This window comes from Lepidochelys kempii, chromosome 5 (assembly GCF_965140285.1).
Source record: "Lepidochelys kempii isolate rLepKem1 chromosome 5, rLepKem1.hap1, whole genome shotgun sequence".
NCBI classification, from domain to species: Eukaryota; Metazoa; Chordata; order Testudines; family Cheloniidae; genus Lepidochelys; species Lepidochelys kempii.
Window position 1 is genome coordinate 4,775,786 of NC_136384.1, and position 16,247 is coordinate 4,792,032.

Here is a 16,247-nt window from a genome sequence, read left to right on the forward strand (position 1 = left end):
ACAAGGTTTCTTCCCATGGATGAAGAGAGCTTTGACAGCCCAGTAAATGTGCAGCGATACTAACAAGATCAGGAATTCAGACTTTTATTTTCAAGTGATTTATTTTAAATTTTTGATCTGATCTGAATCACAAAATCATTTGTGGAAAATCTTTTCTATTTAGTAAGACTTCTTTTCCTTCACTTCCTAGATTGTCTGGAGGAATACACATTCGAACACTCAATGCTTCGTTAGCCTGTGTCATGTCTTTAAGGGTGACCAGTGATATTGTGCTATCCCAACGTATCTCAAACTGGATGGGAGCCCAGTGGCCTCCCTAGAGTAGTCCGAGCCTCCTTCCTTGGGGAAAAATCGACAAGCCAGCTCAGGCAGAAAAGAAACTAAATGAACAGACTTTTCTTGTTGACTCTTTTGGAATCCAGCAAAAACATGACAACTTCCCTTGAGTAGTGAAGATTCCCAGATGTCCCGCCCCAAGGAAAAGTTAATCCTGCCCTAGCAACATACTTAGTTATTTACAAACATTAGTTTATTTTAAGATACCACAATTAGAGATGTTTGTGTTTCAGGATTGCTCCAGGGACTGGTGCTGTGATGAGATTTTTGTCTTTAAATCTCCCATTGGTCAGGAATTAGCTAGCAGCCCTCTTGGAAAGGTCAGAACCAGCCTATTGGATTAAAACTTTCCCAAGAAGTCATTGTCCAAATGCACTTGGATTTGAATAACCATCATCAGCTTGGTCCCTTTCTGCAAAATGGAGGGTAGACACCAGGTCTTAACAGGCAAGCATTAAAGCCTTAGTAGGCTTCCAAAACTGATTAAACTTGTGTAAGGACAATAACATCCACATGCCTGTTAGATAGCGTTTAAAAATTATTTCTATAAGGGATATAAGCCCTCATGCTTCAGGGGATGAGTCAGCCACTACACTCATACATACAACTACCTGATGGGGATTGATAAGTAACTTTTCCCTAAGGGCAGGCTAGAGTTATTCACTTAATGGGTTTAAACACTTTTTTTTCCATTGAAGCATCTACTACTGTCTACTGTTAGATAGCCCTCATTACTGGTCCTTCCTAAAATCATCTTAGTCTTCGTTCTATCCAAGCATTAAACTTTTTTTAGCCATGTGAAATAAATGAAAAATGAAATTTTTTAGCCATGTTTCATTAAAAACATTACTTCAGGAAGTGGGGGAAGCATCCTGCATTGTTCATGGGGGGGATAAATTAGATGACTTAATGCAGGTAGGTCTCTTATTAATGGATTCACACCAATCCCAGTAAGTTAAGAAATATATTAACTCCTAGACACTCAAATGTTTTCATAGAATTTGGTGGTTCCCAGAGGGCACTTTCAGGAGGTAATTGAGTTTCGGAATCTTTTTTCTTCCTGTAGACTTCAAGAAAGCAACTGGGTTTCGCTTTAGCAGTCTTCTAATTGCTATCAGGACTGCTCCCAAACGAAACTTTAACTCCATTTCCAAGCATCCTTTGGAGGCCACATGACTTTTGTATAGAACATTTCTAATCTTCACTAGCCACGCAAAGCAGCGTGCAATCAGTTCCCAAATTTGAGTCGGTTTCCAGAGTCTTTGGGGGAAACTGTCCCTGTAATCTCAAACCTGCAACACTCAGCCACCTCCTGTACTCTGACCTTGCTAAAGTGGATTCTGACTTGAAAAGTTATTTCATGAAGAAGTTTTGGTGGCTTTACAGGCAGGCTTTAAAAAAACACGATTGAGCAAGATAGAAAAAAGAATTGCTTGTAGACAGGGCAAGACTTTGACAAACACACAGCTGAGTTGTGAGGCTTGCTGTACGGTGATTCATATTTAATTGTTTTCATGTTCCCAGTCCTAAATTTCCTTTCCTTTCCTTAAATTAAAGCCAAATGTACCTTGATGTAAAAGCAGCTCCTGCTCTAGTAACAGCTGATGTTCAGCCAGGCATTTTCATCTTTGCATTCTTTCTGCTGCTTGAGTTAGTTGCACTGTGGTCCAGAGACCAAAGTTGTGCTGCAGTGTATGCAGGATGAGCTCTTCTGCACCAGGCAGGGAATATATTAAATTTTAAATAGATTTTTCCTTAGAAAAGGAAACAAAAACTAATAGTAGTTGCGGCAAAGAGTCCTGTGGCACCTTATAGACTAAGGGACATATTGGAGCATGAGCTTTCGTGGGCGAATACCCATGTCGTCGGATACATGAGTGACATGCGTCCGACAAAGTGGGTATTCACCCACGAAAGCTCATGCTCCAATACATCCCTTAGTCTATAAGGTGCCACAGGACTCTTTGCTGCTTTTACAGATCCAGACTAACACGCCTACCCCTCTGATACTTGACATAATAGTAGTTGGAATATAAGACTGTAGTCCTCAAATAGAATGGGCATGGGAATGCAAGTAACCATGCCCTCTGTTATTTGTGTCTTACCCATAAGACAACCATAGATTTGTAGATTCCAAGGCCAGAAGGGACCACTGTGATCAACTAGTCTGCCCTCCTGTAGAACACAGGCCAGAGAACTTTCCTGGAGTAATTCCTGTTTTGAACTAGAGCATGTCACTCTGTCTGCAGTGGCTCACAACCATGAGTGCCTATGTTACGGCATACTGTCAAAAACAGGGCAGACACCCCAACCTGGTGGCATGTTCTACAGTTAGATTTCACCAAAGTGAACAAAGTGCACTTCTGGATTAGTTGTGACAGTGTTACCATGGAGTCACAGACCATCCCCTTAGACTCTCCAGTCTATCTTGCCACCCTGGCAAGTTGGATTTAGGGATAAATGGTCACTTACACCAAAAATTACAAAATATTCAAGTTGCTTCCAGTCCCAAAGTCACTTACTCCAAATCAATTGGTGCCCTAGATTTTTACACCAGAGTCAACACCTGTAGCCAGTCCTGTAATAAACTGTCTCAATGTTTATTAACTAGGAAAAAGAAACAAGTTATTTACAGGTTAAAGCAAGCAAACATATACACACAAATGAGTTACCATCTACGGTTCCTAAAGATGACAGTGATGTGGTAATCTGTCAATTGAAAATTTCTTTCAGACCAGATCTAGGAGTAATCCCTGGTGAATTCTGCCTTAATTTAATTTCTCTGGTACTGTGAGAGTTCAAAGATCAAAAATCTTCATGTCAGCGATTTCCCCCACCACCACCACTTCCAGCATTCAGACGGATGGGGAGAGGCCTTCTGCATGTTCTTCTCCATGGGTGGATGGGGCAATTAACAAAGCTTCTGTCGTACAATGGCCCACTTAATTTTTGATAGTCCTCCTGGATTGGTGGGGGAGGGAGGGATGATGCCTGGATTTGCAAGTTCAGAGCAAACATTTTTGAAGTTGTAAAGTAAAACTTGCATATAGCATGGAATACAGACATTACAAGTAAGATTAATGCATGCAGCAACTAACAAGCATTTCAGAGAGTCTAAACACAATACATTTTTTATAAGACTAATACCTGTTTTGAACAAAACTAACATCACTACAGCCATCACTACTAACCCCAGGCTGAAGACTCATTTGAGACGTAACTGGAACAATGTACCAAAGGGTGTGGTGGATTCTCCGTCACTGCAATCTTTAAATCAGGACTGGATGATTTTCTAAAATACATGCTGTGACATTGGTAAACCTAGTGCCAGCTCTGGCCAGGCTGTAGGCATTAGCTTGGTTTAGGTTCCAGCTGTGAGTTTCAGTTTTTAGCTAATGCCTATGGCCTTGGCCAGAGCTGGCGCTTGATTTACCAATGTCACAGCATGTATTTTAGAAAATCATCCAGTCCTGATTTAAAGATTGCAGTGATGGAGAATCCACCACACCCTTTGGTACATCGTTCCAGTAATCATGTCTCAAATGAGTCTACAGCAGAGGTGGGCAAACTACGGCCCGCGGGCCACATCCGGCCTGCAGGACCCTCCTGCCCAGCTCCTGGCCCGGGAGGCTAGCTCCCGTCCCGTCCCCTGCTGTTCTTCCCTCCCCCGCAGCCTCAGCTAACTGTGCCACTGGCCCAATGCTCTGGGCAGCAGGGCTGCGAGCTCTTGCCGGGCAGCGCAGCTGCAGAGCCGCAGCCTGACCCGGTGCTCTGTGCTGCACGGTGCTGTGGCTGGCTCCGGCCCGGCTGCCCGTCCTGGTGCTCTGGGCGGCACGGCTGTAGCGCCACCAGCCACCTGCGCTCCAGGCAGCGTGGTAAGGGAGCAGGGGGTGTTGGATAGAGGGCAGGGGAGTTCAGGGTGGTGCTCAGGGGGTGGGGGTGTGGATGGGGTCGGGGGGGTTGGATGGGGGGCAGTCAGGGGCAGGGGTTCCAGAAGCGATCAGGGAGAAGGGGTGGTTGGATGGGGCAGTCGTCCCAGGGGCGCAGTCAGGAATGAGAAGAGGGGTTGGATGGGGCGGCGGGGGGCAGTCAGGGGCAGGGGGTCTGGGGTTTGTCAGGGGACAAGGTGGGGTGGATGGGGCAGGAGTCCCTGGGGGGAGTCAGGGAACAGGGCAGGTTGGATGGGGCAGGGGGCCGTCAGGGAGCAGGGGGTGGGGGGGTGGCACGCCTGGCTGTTTGGAGAGGCACAGCATCCCGTAACCGGCCCTCCATACAGGTTTCGGAAACCCAATGTGGCCTTCAGGCCAAAAAGTTTGCCCACCCCTGGTCTACAGCCTGGGGTTAGTAGTGATGGGTGTATGATGTTGGGTGATGTGTACTCTTTCTTCCATTGGCCTAAAATGAGCTAAGCTCAAAGAACACATAGGAAGCTATGGTCTCTGCCCTAAAAAGAGCTTCTTGTTGCCCACCTGATAACTGCTTTCACTACCTGTTGGCCTCATAACAAGTAATCCATAAATATGGGGATACATATCACTTTCCACATCCTCTGAAAGATCCAGTATCCTAATACTTACAAAGGTTGATTAAAGAGAAGCAGTTATGGGGGGGGGAATCACATCTTGATCATCTATAGTTGCTTAATAATCTCCATATCAAATATGGTAAACGTATATGTTAAAACAGATGTTTCTAATGTTGGCACTCCTGGCACAACTCCACATTTGGAAAACAAGCTGTCATGAGGTAAAAAGTCAATACTGGTGACAGGATTATTCTGTCTCACGTTGTCAGTCGAGGCCAAACTCAAACTTCTATCAAAGTGGGAATAACCACAAAGAACATAGCCAGCTCATATGCTAGCTTCTAGTTCACTTTCTGATTGGTGTCCTGGTTCTGCTCTTTAGGAACCTCAGTGGTTGAGAAACAGGTTACATGGGATCACCTTTCCGTATTCAAACTGTCTTGAATACTGTGTTCAGCAGAGACTTAAGGCTTGTCTAAACAGAGTTTTTTGGCATTAACTTTTGGATTTGGATTATAATGCATTGTGTCCACACAACGCAATTATTTTTTTTTTAAGTTATCTGGCCACTCTGAAAAGAGGATTGAGTCAATTTCAGGGTGAGCTAGGCCCAGGAAAAAGTTTGGGTGAATTTGAATGATGAATTAACTCTTCTGCCTCTACCTTCCACAGTTATCCCACACTGTATTGCTTAACACATGGATTGACCTGTATGCCCTCTGCTGCTCTGAGGTCATGTTGAACTGATGCTACTTGCCTGTTTAAATGCTGACATGCAATCAGATGGGCCCCATTTGCAATTACGAATCCCTGGGGTTGCATGTTCTTCTCAACCTTACAGCAGCCACGCCTCATGCAGCTACGCAGAGATCATGGGTTTCCTTTATCTGTAGAGAGGAGATTGTCGGGTCTTGCCTTAACAGCAGCCCACAGAATGCAAAGATATGAGTGTATATCTCCTGGGAGTGACAAGTTCCGGGGGTATAACAAAGGAAAGATGCTCTAGCAGAATATTAAAGCAAAAACTCGAGGACAGCAACAAGACCCTCTAGCTAGCTCCTAGCACCTGCCCCATCTATCACAAGCTGAAATGGATTTCTGCCAGTGAGGCACCACCAAACCCTGTGGTTTTGTGGACTGCAGCCAAGAGGCCACGGATCCCAACCTGGACTCCTGATGAGATTTCCCTGGAAAGTCAAGATCTCCTTCCCATGCAAAAGCCTGAGGAAGAGATGGTTCCCAAAACCAGGCAAATGTCTTTCAGTGAACACTGTGTGCTCTGTTACAGCACAACTCCTAGATGGGTTTCTTAAAAACTTTTGTTATGGCTACCCAATGGCCACTGCCATTTTGGGCAGATGTGAACTAGCAACCTTTCCGAGCCTGCTCAGCTTTTATAGCTCCCTCCCACTCCCGCCATGGTTAAAATGATGTCTGCACTGGACAGCTTAAGCTCTCCAGCAGCTATTTTTGTAAAACTTTCATGTCCCACAGCCATTGACCATAATGGCACCCAAGGCTCCTTTACCCGTTCTATGTAACCGTCCCTCTCCTGCCCAACTGTCTGCAACCCATGCCAGTCAAGTGTCCTTGTCATTAGAATGTGAACTACACAGCACTCACTTCTCTGAAATAGTCCCTTCTGCTCCACCACTGTTCCCCTACTCTCCTTTCCCCTCCCTATTTGAGGCTGGTGGGGCTGCAAGGGCTAAAATCCGAACCTCTTGTAATGCAGGCATGTTTTATTGAAGTGGCAGATACAGAAAGAGAACTCAATATAAAAAGTACTTTGCTTCACAGTTGGAGCAATGCCCTGAGCTTTTCACTACCGTTGCATGTTAAGGTATATTTCCCAGTGTGTGACATTTACAAATGCATAGGTTATAAGGTACTCGGCTAGTTTTAATCACCCACAGCTCTGTTAACCTTCTGGGTTCAGAACAGTCACTGTAGAAGTCTATTAATTTTGGAGTGCACTTTGTCCTGCTCTGCAGATGCATTGCAGCCATATAGGTACCATAGTCCTTCCAGTCCTGCAGCATCTTGGGGTAGGGAGTGGGGGGAAGCATTCTGGTGAACAGCATTGCTGCTTATCTTGCTCGTTTGCCCATTGCCTTTTTGAACAAGACCCTTCTCTGCCTCTTGATATGCCTCTGGGTAACATCCTCTGAAGTAAGAACAACCTGCAGAAGTACACAAGCAATTACGACCCAGTCCCCTGCGGCCCACCACTGATCCAGAGTGGTACGGGGGCATTATGCAAAGGGAAACTTCTATCTCCAGGCTCACCCCAGACTGGGAAGAGACTGTGGGAATGGAATTCTCAAATTGAGGGAAAAAGTAACATTTTAGTATTTGTTTCCTGGAGACAGGAATTAATACAATAATTTGTTCTGTTTCTCGGCTCTGTGCCTGATGTGCTGTTGCCCTTACAAACAGGATTATTACCAACCTCGGAATGTCTGACAGATCTCTGGGAGAAGAAAAGGAAGATAATATATGTGAGAATCTTGCTTGTGCCTCCTGGAAGAGGGAGAAGAACACGGGAGTGGAGGAAAGGTCTACTTGCAAAGAGAGGAGAGAGCATTGACAATGGACTGTATTGAGGGCAGTCGGGAGATGCAGAAACAGCTGATGGAGTTGATGCAGAAGTAGGCAGTCCTGCTAGAGAACATTGTAGTACAATTGTTCCTGCTCAGTATCTGCACCTCCACACCAACCCAGCCATGTTCTGCAGCCCACTGAGAGCAATGCATACTGAGAACAGTGGTATCCTTCCCGAAGTTTCAGCCACAGGCACCTCTCTCCACACCCCAAGTCAGGGAGATCAGTGAATACTGGAACCCTACCTTCACCCCAGCTACAAGTGATGGATTATTTTCTTGCCATTCTACATCCCACGGCAAGGACAGCAGTTAAACCCTGGTCCAACCCATGTTTGTGACCAAAATAGCACAGATATGTGCATTAAGCATTTAGGCAAGTGTGTCACATCAGTACTATTATGTTCCATAAAGTTTTCACTGTTTTATGTGTTTTATGTCCTATTGCTTTGAAGTTTGCACTGCGTTCAATAAAAGTTTTATTATTTGCACTATTTGATGTTCAGTAAAGGCTGCTATTGACAAAAGGGTTCAATGGCTTCATAAAATTACACCTGCAATAAACATAATAAAATGCTCATTCATAATATCATTGCACAAAGCATCAAATTTCTATTTCATAAAATCCTTACAGACTACTGAAATCCTTATGTAATGCACAATAAAATGTCATTTCTGTATTTTAGCTCCTAGCCTCTAAATAGAAGCACAAGGTATGCCTGCGCTTGTGGCTTGCTGCTGTTTGCAGAGGCAGCCTCTCTGGCTGTTCATAACCTTCCAGAATTCTCTGCACCTCCATCTGCCGCCTATTGATGAAGCTCTGTCCCTTGCTCTCACAGATTTTGTGCAAATGCATCAAGTAATTTTCACACAAGTAGCCTCCAGCCTTGTCCTCTGGCATCTCCATCTCCCTTTCAGCCTTCCAAATGCACACTCCCCTGTCATTCCGCAGCTACTCCATGGACAAGTTGAACAGTCCTTTCTCTTATCCAAGTATCCAGTAAAAAGGCTTCAGAAGCCAGGAAAACAGGGTAAGCTGGGTCTCCTAGAAGGAATGTCCATAATGGTCATGGGAGCAGACATTCCCTTTCTCGCTGAGGTTTTCACTCCTGAATTTCTAAAGGTCTTGGCACCGTGGACCCTTTCAAGGCCACCGAACATTAATATACCACAGGGATTGACCAGGCCTTGGAGACATGAGGCAATACCCCTTTTCTGTTGAACTCTGAGGCTTAGTGTGGGGGATAAAGAAGAGACATATGGGTCCCATCAAGGGCCTTGTTACAATTTAGGAACCGCAACCATGCAAATCATTGCTTGTCTGTGCTTTCCAAGCTTTCTGACACAGGGCATCGCCATTCTCTATAGCAGCGTGCACCTGTATGACGACAACCCCGACAGTTGATCTATCAGCACCAAGCTGATCAGGCATGGTAAGCTTCTAGATGGTGATGGCCACTCACTTCTCCACACTGAGGGGAACTCTGATGTTGGTGTTCTGCCTTGGGTGAGTTCTGCACAGATCTCTACGAAAGTGGCCTTTGTCATCCTGAAATTCTGCTGCCCCTGCTAGCCATCCCACATCTGCATCGTTCCCTTCCCACCGTTCAGTGCTAGTTTCCCCAAGTCCAGAAACAGCTCTCCGCTGCATGAAGCTTCTCCAGGAAAAAATCATCCACAATTAAGTGCTAGATTTCATCCCTCTCTATCCAGATAGATTTAGCAGTGAGGCAGCTGACTCCCAAAGTCATCCAGCTACACAACTGCAAATGCAGCTGCAGCAGTCTCTCTATTAAGTGTCAATGCATGCTGCTTTGTTCCATCCATGCTGGCTGACAGCAGCTTGAAAATGGTGCTGGCTCACAAGAAAGACAAGTCATGGGAATTTGTTAGTTTGAAGTCCCAGAATTCCAGTGGCTTCTGATAGGTATCCCACAGTGCATTGCAAGAAAAATCCCATCATATTGCCTAGCAGTGGAACAATGACCATGGGATACCGAGTAGGGTCCCAGAGCTCGGGTTGCAGCCTGAGCCCAACATCTTCACAGGAATTTTACAGCCCCACAGCCCAATTGCAAATCAGATGACCCAGGCCAGCTGCAGGTGTTTAATTACTCTGTAGACATACTGCCAGATTGTGCCCTCATTGACACCTATAGCCCTGTTGTCTTCCAGTTATGACCATGAATCTTCAACATGGTTGCACAGATGTAACTGTAACTCTGCAACATGTTTATTACTGGTAATATATGAAAAGAAGAGAGATCCCAGGTTCATTTTGCAGGGCTAGTAGTCAGAAAAAACTTTCTTAGAAAACTAAGCACACACTTTGATCTGGGTTCACTGATTCATTCAATGACATTTTTAGAGTAAATTTTTGAAGTAGACCCACACTTCAACTTCTGTGTGGCACATAAATACTGGAGTGAGTACCACGGATGGATTATAAATACCTTAGATGAATTGGAGAAAGTACTTCTGTAGCTAATCAATTCAGTTAGAGTTGAGAAATTCTTGTATGACAAAAAGAACAGGAGTCCTTGTGGCACCTTAGAGACTAACACATTTATTTCAGCATAAATAAATTGGTTGGCCTCTAAGGTGCCACTAGTACTCCTGTTCTTTTTGCCGCTACAGACTAACACGGCTGCTCCTCTGAATCTTGTATGACCGTTGTTTGTGCTGTGGATAAAGACATTCAGAAATCCAGGCTACCAAAATCTTGGAGGGAGCACTACCGCTCTAGAATGGAAATAAAAGAAAGCTGAACCAAGGAAACTTCTTCTAATCTTTTCTAATTCTATGAGGGATGCACTCAAAAGTGCAGTATCACCTCTCCTAAAAGAAATCATTCAACCATCTAGCTAAATGTTAGCCACATATAACTGTTGCAAGACAGTTGTAGGACTGAAGGTACCGTATCCATCACTCTGCTTTTTCTTAAGGAAAATCAGAAGGGTTTATTTTAGGGAATAGATCTTCTAACAGCCTGCCAGAGTGTCCATTTATAACAGACACAATGAATTACCGTAGGGCAAACGTGTAAAAAGAACCAGTTGCTGGCACCATTGACTGTGTTCAAACAGCAGTCCCTCTTAAAATTATGGATCAATTTGTTTTTGTCCCTTTTGGGGGCTTCTGGCCTTTCCTCTCCGCCTCTAGTCTTCAACAGCTGCGACCCTAGTTCTTCCATTCAACTATGCAGTGCTGCAGTATGAATGACTGATCGTGGCTTCTTTAACGTTAAAGATACCGAAAAGTTTCTCTGAAGTGGAATATGTTGCAATGGCAAACAGAGGTTTGACGGTTGGGAAGTTGGCAGTTTCCACCTGCTCCAACACACATCTCAGTTGACCGGAGACCTTGACATGGGAGAAAATCCCCTTCTCCCTGAAGGCCTTAATTATAGCAGAAAGCTGCACTAGTGACTCTGGTCCTTTAAAATTATATTTGCTTTCTCCTACATCATTGTAGGCACTAGACGAGATAAGACTACTAGTCAGTGCTCCTGCTCCATCTTCATTAGAGGTGTTCTGTGTTTTGCTGCTTCTATCTCAAAGCCTAAATCAAAATAAACATTCATTCATGCATACAGATCTGATACTTGGACAGTGATCTGTAGAATGTCCTTGTACAAAGACATCCCTTATCTCATTTGGTTGTGGAGATGTATGCGCTGTGACCTTAGAGATCAGTCCCCATCAGCCCTGTAACTAGGAGCAGAAAGGCAGGGGATGACACTGAAGCAAAATCAGTGTAAACATAGACCATTCAGCATACCAACGTTGTGTAACCATTTTTAACATGTTTACCACACCAGGTATTCTCCAATAATACGTAACAGGAATCCCAGGTGTTCTCCTTCAGAAATCTGCTGCAAAGGCAGCTGACAGCCGTTAAAGTAGAGAAGGGGGAGGGCATTGAAGGAGATGGTAATGAGGCAGAATAAACCTGGTTACTGAGCTCTGCACACAACACTTCCTCAGTTATGTAACAGACTGGGCTGCAATGCTCTGGAAGCCTGATTTGTTCAGCCACTTCTGCAAGGAAAGCATTTCAGTGCACTGCATTTGTCCTTATACAGGCAGCCTGATCTCTCCCCATAGCCCAGTGAGGGCTCTAGGGAAAGTGTAGCTAACCACTAATTGCTTGTTTCTCTCTGTCCAGGAAGGTAGTGTTTCAGTTAAGACTGAAATCTAAATTATTGGTAGAAAGCGGAGTTATTCTAGTGTAACATTGCAATATAATTCATACTAAACTGATTTCATGGAGGTGTCATGTACGTCATTGCTCTCCCTAGGGCTGGCTGTATACTCGCTCCATTTAACTCCCTTGTAAAGTCAGGCTGATGCAGAACACCCTAGGCTGGCTGGAGGTGAGGGTCACTCAAGAACAATGCAGTTGGCTCGTTTGCCCCAGAAGTTCTGTTTTCTACCTATGGTTAGATCTCACCTTGGTCTAGCCCTGGAGAGAGGAAACATTCATCGCCCAAGAGGCATAGCGTTAAAGCCCAAGGTGTTGTGTATCATCTGTTGGGCTCATACAGGGTTTGAAAAATGTACCAGGCACCAACTCTCCAAAGGTCAGTACAAAAAGATTGAGGGAATGGCAGTGTGTCATGTATAGGCAGCATACATCGCCTGTCTGCTGCGGGGAAGGAGAAAGTGCTGTGATTCTTATGTGTTGTCCCTTTATCATGCTCAGGGGCTCCATCTAGCCCAGAGGTGGGCAAACTACGGCCCGCGGGACCCTCCTGCCCGGCTCCCGGCCTGGGAGGCTCGCCCCCAGCCCCTCCCCTGCAGCCTCAGCTCACTGCAGTGCCACAAGCGCAATGCTCTGGGCGGTGCAGCTGCAGAGCCCCGGCCTGACCCACCCGTGCTCTAGGCAGTGCAGTAAGGGAGCATGGCGGGGTTAGTTAGCGGGCAGGGGAGTTCAGGAGTGATGGTCGGGGCGGTCAGAGGGCAGGAAACCGGGGTTGAATGGGGGCAGGGGTCCCAGGAGGGCAGTCAGGAAGGAGGGGGGTGGGGGGGCAGTCAGGGGACAGGGAGCAGGTGGTGGTGGATGGGGCAAGAGTCCCGGTGAGGCCATCAGGGGACAGGGTACAGGGGGGTTGGATGGGGTAGAAGTCTCTCGGGGGCAAGAAGCAGGGGGGTCAGATTGGGGGCCGGGCCCCACCTGGGTATTTGGGGAGGCACAGTCTCCCCTAACCCACCGTCTCCCCTAACCCACCGTCCATACAATTTTGGAAACCTGATGTGGCCCTCAGGCCACCTGGTCTAGCCAGTGACCAGTAAGAAATTAGATGCCTGAATTGGAGCTCTTAACTGATGTCATTCCTGGTGACAAGCCCATATGAGTGCTACAAAGGGAAGGGTCTTAAGTAGAATAGCAACCTCCCAGTCTGTTGTGGGTCCTCTTCCCTAGCGCTTGACTTTTGTTGATCAGACTGCTCCTAAAGCAGCAGAGTGAAACTGATCAGATTCTTTTCAGTTTTCCTGCTAACCCTAGTGTTCTGAATAGTAAAATTGAAAGGTAACCAGTGTGATTAATGTTACTATGCTGTAGCTGGAGAAAACATGAACCGCAGCAGCAGAGGCCCTGGGGCTCTCTGTAGACTTGGGCAAGCAGCATTGCATGAGTTCACGTTCAGAGAACTTTCACTATGGTTGTAAGAGTTAAAGCCTTCATTACCTTGTACATGAAAGCTTAGATATTACAGGAAGTGATGGTATAGAGTAGATCCCTTCTCTCACTATGGAAAACTTCCTCCTGACCACTGATGCATCAGTAAACTTCTTCTGAAGTCTTAGTCCCCTATTGAAAAAGGGTGTGAGGGCATAGAGTATCAATACCCGCTATGTCCTTGGCCATTGCGAGACTGTGGTAAAGGGTGCTTACGTCTGTTCTCTGATGTGCTCACCTGACCGCTACCAACTGGACTGAGACTCACTAGTTCATTTTTCATAAGCTTATTTAAGTGATTACTAATACGGTCTACAATTCAAACCAGTGATCTGAAGGTGAAAGACTGTAATCTGTTTACCATCCAGACTCAAGGGTTAATCTTGTAAAAGAAACTGGGGTTTGACAGATCAGCTAGATGAACACAATTAATTTTTTAAGTCTTTGCCCATGCATTTTGCAGGTGAGCTGCTGCCTGTTTAAGGGAGTCAGGACCCATCAGGCGTTGTTTTAGACAGCAAAACCTTTGGTATGACCCCAGAACACCCTGACACACAACAGGTTAAAAAAACTTCCCTCACTATTAAATAGGTAAAACTATGAAACATTTCACCTTCTGCAGGGTAGACTCTTCCTACTGAAGCTTGACACAGCGAGAACGTTGTTATACAAGAAGAGAATTCACAAAAGGAAAAAAAGTAAAATGTGGAAGAGGCAAATCTGCCATGGATATTTTAGTCTGGTCATTTTCCAGTCAAATGTTTGATCTTATGTAGTCATCCTAACCAATGCTAATGAGCCTTTTGTCAATGAGTTTTAACTTAATTAAGAATTTGTGCTATGGTTGTAACCTGCAGGGAAACATTCTTGGCTGTTTTCCCTAGCTAGCTAAATGACTTCTCTACACCAAAAAGATGCTTATGGGAGAAGAAGCTAAAAGAAAAAAAGCTAGACCTAGTATGAACTAGGCTTGCTGTTCTCAACGCTGCCGCAGAAGTTTTCACATGTGACCTCTGAACAGCACTTCTGCAACTGTAGAAACTCTCAGCAAGCATTCAGTTGCCTGCTTTAGTTTGCTCCTGTTGACATGGACTAACAGGTAACAGCATTAGGCCGGCACAAGGCAGCAATAATTTACTGTTCTGAACCAAAAAGGGGAAGTAAACTAAGGACCCCAGTGGGTGGGCAAGCTGTGAGACACCAGTCAGAGGCAGTTTGTAGTTTGCTTCAATGTAGAGCAGTTTGGGGACACATGGGGCTGCAACCTGCATTTGTTCCAAGTGATGACAGGGTCACTCACATGAGGCTCACCTTTTTCCCTCCTGGAAAGAGGAAATTTCTGATGTAATCCAAAAAATCAACAGGTTATACTGACAGATTTCTAGTCTAAAATTTAATCTCTGTATAATCTTGATGACTTCTTTTTTTTTTTAGTTTCCAAAATAGCAGTTAATACAGTGGGATTTTATAGTCAACAATAGAGGAGTTAATGCTGATGTCCTAGGAAACTTCATTTTGTCCAGTTAAATTTCTCATACAATTTCTTATGGATTAGATAACCTATGCTTCATGTCTTAAACTGTTGGTATAAATAGCACCAAGTAACACACTAACACCAGGTTTCACTACCACTGGAAAGTAGCCACCTCTCATAAAAGTGATCTCTCTTAATTGTAAAGCACATTGACATGAGAGGAACTGTATAAACGCAAAGTCACCGTTACTACTCTCAATTAGGTGAAGTAGGTCTTTCCCACCTGCATTTGGTACAGTACAGCCACATTTACTACAGCTCTCAAGCAAGAATTGAAAGTTACCAACTGGCTCCTTATACAGATTACTCTCCGAGAACCTATATCCAGTTACATTTTGGAGCCAATGATTTGGAAATGTAATGCAACTCCCTGCTGTAGTGATCAGCTGTTACAGAAAAAAACTCAGAAGCCTGAATTCAGGTTCTGGCCAGTTAAAATCACAAGCCTGGTTATCCAGTCAACTGCATGTGCAACTCCTGTTGATTTCAGTGGGAACTGTATGCCTGTAACTAATATAGTGATTGGACTCCATTTTTCTTAGTTTAATCTGCAAAATCCTCCACTGTTAAAAGGGTCGGAGCAAACATGGGGCAAAGTTCTGATTGTGAGTGATTGTCTTGCTGTGCTGCCTAAGCAGAAATGTCTGTTGCAGAATGCACGTTATGGATGAGAACTCTCCCTTCCCTTTCCCCCTCACAAAATAAAGTGTTTTCTTGAGTCTTCATAAGCTAAAGTGAACTGATGGGCTTATCCACTTTTAGAAAACCATTGCACTGGTCTAGATGCACTGAAGTGGGAAGGCATGTGAGGAAAGAATGTAAAGGATGAGGACTGCATGTGCAAAAAAAACTCTATTAAACAGACTGTTAGAAAAGTGAACCCATTTCTGCCTATTAATCTGCATTAGAATCCCATCCTAGCTAGGAATAATGCAAAGGTCACTCTCCTCATGCATGCAAAGAGTGTGTGACTGATTCTAAAATTGGCTTATCACTAGTTTTTTGGTTTCGCTTACCTGCCATTCTTTTACTCTGCCCCAGTCATGGGGATCCTAATAAAGATGCTGTCGGCTCAAAAGAAAAAGATCACACCCAATTGGTCGCTTCCCCCAAAAACTACCTTAACTGTCTGTGATTGCCGATCACATGATTGCATGGCTGATGCCAACCCATTGTGAATGGGGCATATCTTTTAAAATTATTCTTGAAAACCCTTGGCAAGGCAAGGCAGTGACCTTGTCATAAATGACTTCCAAGGAATGGTTTGAGAGTTACAATGACTTCTCACTGGGTGTTGTCAGCCAGCATAACTTTATCATCATCCATTTAATATTAGTGTTTTAAAGTTGTATCTTCTCATATACGATTTATAATGCACTTAGAGCCTTGGATAAGCTCAGTGAGAACTTAAGTAAACTACTTCAGAATGCCCTCAGTTTTCCAGCACAGATGGACCTAAATGTGATGGCTTGATGATTCAGCACCATGGCCAGAGCAAGGAGTGGAAAATATCTTGTGGGCTGAGATGAACTGAAAGGAGGGTATGCTAGTAGCACATCATAAAACC

General features: G+C 44.7%; 1 protein-coding gene and 1 long non-coding RNA gene across 5 annotated transcripts in view; both read left to right on the top strand.

Annotated features, from left to right (window-relative positions):
• The window catches only part of LOC140911083 (uncharacterized), a 37,040-nt gene extending 29,620 nt beyond the window's left edge, over nucleotides 1-7,420 (top strand). Inside the window, exon 2 of the long non-coding RNA XR_012158830.2 lies at nucleotides 7,301-7,420. This is a non-coding gene — a long non-coding RNA (uncharacterized LOC140911083). The remainder of the gene's footprint in view (nucleotides 1-7,300) is intronic.
• FAM219A (family with sequence similarity 219 member A) overlaps nucleotides 1-16,247 on the top strand; it is a 140,948-nt gene that overhangs the window by 30,463 nt on the left and 94,238 nt on the right. The window lies entirely within an intron of this gene.